Genomic DNA, 2,542 nt, shown 5'->3' with positions numbered 1-2,542 from the left:
TGTGTGTGTGTGTGTGTGTGTGTGTGTGTTAGAGAAAGAGTGTGAGTGTGTGTCTCGGGCCTCTTAAGATTATGCAAATGTGTGAGGAGGATTTGGCGAGCCTGAACTGAGCGTCTCTGTGTGTTGTTGTGAATTCTCACACTGCAGGTATATTATGATCATGATCTGCTCATGTTCTCCAGTCACAGCCTGTTCAAGCACAGAACATCAGTTTGTGAACATAAGCAAAATCACATTTAAAGTAACGCACTTGTTCTGCCTTATTTTGACACTTTACAGCTCAAATATCATATGCTAAGTTTTATAGACCTAAGACCTAGGGTTTTCAAACTGGGGTCCGGGGACTGCAAGAGAGTGTTAGGGGCCCATGGAAATGTTTAGAGAAAAACAGAGTAAAAATTTTAAAATAATATTAAAACAAATAAATATTTCATTTAAATAAATAACTAAATTATTAAAAACTGATTATATTACAATAAATAAATAATAAATTAAAATAAATAAACAAAAATCAGGTAAATTAGATAAATATTTCATTTAAATAAATAAAAATATTTTAAAGTAATAATTTGATATAAATGAATGAATGAATAAATAAATAAATATTAGATTAAAATACATAAATACATACAAAATGTGAGTAATTACATTTTTTTAATTAAGTTAGGAAATGAGTAAATACATAAATAAATAAATAAATAAATACATAAATAATACAAGTACTATTAGTGCAAAAATGTAGAATAATAATAATAATTAATAGAAACTAAATATTTTTCAAATATATTTGTACATTTAATTGTTAATTAATTAATATTTAATATTTAAAACAATAATATTTTAATATTTAATTAAGTTTTCAGAGCATAACTTGGGGCTTTATACAAGAAATTACATAGATGCCTTATATATTTCAGAAATACTTTAACTCAAATATTTCTGCTTGAAAGTGATTGACTGTAAAGGACTATAGCTCATTTTTACAGGTGATGGATCAGACTCAACTTTAGTGAAGGGTTAGAGTGTCGGTGAAGACGTCGTCCCTGCGCTGGACACTAACGCATCCGTCACACAGAGGTCACACGGAGTGCAGTGGTGCATGCTGGGAAAGAGGACATTCCAGAGCCCCGTCTCCCAAACCCTCCTACTGAAGATAAAGACGAGAACAACGAGCCGCCAACAGAGACGCAGTAAACAGACCGTCTTTGTCCTGCACTTCCCCCGTCCTCAGGCCTGAGATCTCACACTCACACACACACACACACACTCACACACACACTAGTCCTGTCTCTGTGTGTGTCCTCTTGTAGCTGATAGGAGCACAACATCACAGCGTCAGCCTGTCAACACAGCGTCCCTTCTGATTAACCTCAAACCGAGAAACGCCACACAGGAGGAAGAGGAAACACACAGGACCGTAATACTCCATTCTGATTGGTCACTGGTCTCATTCTGAGCTCTAATAACTGATCGTTTCACTGTTAGTTTCATGTTTCGCATAATAAAATCATTCACACTTACATCATTAGCTCATGTCCATTTATTGATTTATTCGTGAAGCATCTGTATAATAAGATCTAATGTCCAGTCAGTCGATGAATCATGAGATGAATCAATGATTCAATGATTCATTCATAAACACAGTCACTTGATTCATTCTTGAATGAATCAGAAGGACAGGAACGGTCTCATAGCAACTAAAACTCATGCTTAAATATTAATATGCATTAATATGCTTTCAAAGTTGCCCGAAAGAGATATTATAATCAGATGCAAAACAGATGCAATTATTGAGAAGCACCCTGAATCAGACGCAAAATAGAAATAATGTAAAACAAGAATAAACGTGCTGAACATCATGAAGCATTGATGCTGATACGTGACAGAGAATATGAGCTCAGATCTTGATTTATAGACATTACTGGACTGAAAGAGCTCAGCTCGGTGAATGATCTCTGATCTCAGATCTACACTCTACAGCTACAGCTCTCGTGTGCCGAGAGATTGAACATTTGTACTCATGTATATTAGTGTTCATTACTGACGTAAACCGAGGAATGAATGTGCTGAGATTCTGAACTAATGATCCACCAGAAGACAAACGCATCAGTGCAAATGCACTTTCAGAAAATACTTTTCAGAATCCAACAACAAAACAAACATCCCATAAGAGTTTGAGCTCATCATCGACAGAAATCATTCTAATGAGTCTCTCTTTTTTTGGAAAGAAATTAATACTTTTATTCATCAAGGATGCATTAAATTGATCAAAAGTGACAGTAAATACATTAATAATGTTATAAAAGATTTCCATTTGAACTAAATGCTGTTCTTTTGAACTTTCTATTCATCTGTGAATCCTGAAAAATAAACTGTATCACAGTTTCCACAGAAATATTGAGCAGCACAACTGTGTTCAACATTGATAATAATAAATGTTTCTTGAGCAGCAAATCAGCATATTAGAATGATTTCTGAAGATCATGTGACACTGAAGACTGGAGTAATGATGCTGAAAATACAGCTGCGCATCACAGAAATA

The 2,542-nt window shown here is 34.3% G+C and overlaps 1 long non-coding RNA gene across 1 annotated transcript in view; it reads right to left on the bottom strand.

Annotated features, from left to right (window-relative positions):
• Nucleotides 1-2,542, bottom strand: part of LOC107722981 (uncharacterized) — a 38,484-nt gene that overhangs the window by 30,943 nt on the left and 4,999 nt on the right. The gene's annotated exons all lie outside the window — the stretch shown is intronic.

Source organism: Sinocyclocheilus rhinocerous, unplaced genomic scaffold (assembly GCF_001515625.1).
Source record: "Sinocyclocheilus rhinocerous isolate Xijiao unplaced genomic scaffold, SAMN03320098_v1.1 scaffold2953, whole genome shotgun sequence".
In the NCBI taxonomy this organism is placed as follows: domain Eukaryota; kingdom Metazoa; phylum Chordata; class Actinopteri; order Cypriniformes; family Cyprinidae; genus Sinocyclocheilus; species Sinocyclocheilus rhinocerous.
This window is presented reverse-complemented; position numbering and strand designations above follow the sequence as displayed.